This window comes from Cyprinodon variegatus, unplaced genomic scaffold (genome assembly GCF_000732505.1).
Source record: "Cyprinodon variegatus isolate N-32 unplaced genomic scaffold, C_variegatus-1.0 Scaffold110, whole genome shotgun sequence".
In the NCBI taxonomy this organism is placed as follows: domain Eukaryota; kingdom Metazoa; phylum Chordata; class Actinopteri; order Cyprinodontiformes; family Cyprinodontidae; genus Cyprinodon; species Cyprinodon variegatus.
The window spans coordinates 1327917-1329225 of NW_015150563.1; the positions used below are offsets into that span (position 1 = coordinate 1327917).

Genomic DNA, 1309 nt, shown 5'->3' on the forward strand with positions numbered 1-1309 from the left:
GATGTGTCTAGTAGTTCCCATTGATTTTGCTTGTAAAGCAGGGAGAAGGCTTACCGCACCATGATGTCACTGCCGGAAGATGGCAGGAGGGAGGGGTTACTATATTTGGGCAGAAATGGCCCCTCAGTGATCACAACGAAAATGATTATTTTATATTCTTTCTGATTAATGCTATATTGTATTAGTGCTGGGTATAAATAATGATCCATTGATTATTCCTTGCTGACCAGACTTCTCCTTTAACATCTCTGGTGCTGAACTGGACAGCTCCTTCAGTGACAGACTGCTGCACCTTAAATGCACCAGGGAGCGTTATCACAGATCCTTCCTCCCAGCAGCTGGAAGACTTTATAACCACCACTGTTCCCAACAACCTCAATAAATTGTTCCATTCATGCTGATTCTGCACAGTTTCTATCTTAGTCAGTTAAATAACCTGCTGCTGTCATTTTGCACATCTCTGATGTTGCTGCTAGTTTCAAATAACCATTAATGTAAAAATGTCCATAGCTGGATATTGGTTATTTATTCTCCAGGTGCACAGTTTTATATTGTTAAAATACTTTACAGGACAGTATTTTATTGTTTATCTTTTAACTCTCCACTATTATGTTATTCTTATACATTTTTCTAAAATCCATATTTGTGCAACCATTTTTTTCTTTTATCTTTTTGCTGCTGTAAATTTTCCAATTGTTAGACAATAAAGAGATTTTCTATTCCATAAAGTCATCATCTCTTCCCTTTATTTGTGTTAATAAGTAGAGTTTTGGGTTTTGGTTATCTATGGGTCAAAGGCTGAAATGTTTGAGGAACAGCAGCTGCTGATTCTGGAAGTTTGTTTTTGTTCCTGGATGGTGCAGCTAACATTAGCATTAGCTACAGCCTGCTGGATGCTGATGTTTGTTCTTCATCTCTCTACAGTTTAAAGGACACATTCTTAAGCATAATGTCTGAAAACGTGATGCTCGGCGTTGATGAGCCGCTTCCAGGCTTTATATTTAAGAGGAAACATTTCAAGGTGGCACCGGATGTTACCTTCTGTCTTCCGGTCCTCTTGCTCTTCACGCAGCGACCCTTCAGTTGTTACACAGACATCCGCCCTCAGGCTGCAGCTAAGAGACACTAAACTGTCAGAGAAACTGGACTTTATGGACATTAGTTTGTTTAGTTTGTTCTTCTTCTACTACTTCCGGTGGTAGGTGGTGGGCGCCCCCTGCTGATCAGTAATCACAAACATTCTTCTTCTAATGTATTTTACTGGTGGATGGTAACCAACTTAAAGGAGAAGTTCACTTTTTAACACTTT

The 1309-nt window shown here is 39.4% G+C and overlaps 1 protein-coding gene across 1 annotated transcript in view; it reads right to left on the minus strand.

Moving 5' to 3' along the window:
- cinp (cyclin-dependent kinase 2 interacting protein) overlaps nucleotides 1-1214 on the minus strand; it is a 7669-nt gene extending 6455 nt beyond the window's left edge. The window contains exon 1 of the mRNA XM_015374895.1: nucleotides 1039-1214. The gene's annotated coding sequence lies outside the window, so the exon portion shown is untranslated. The remainder of the gene's footprint in view (nucleotides 1-1038) is intronic.
- Between the last annotated feature and the right edge of the window lie 95 nt (nucleotides 1215-1309).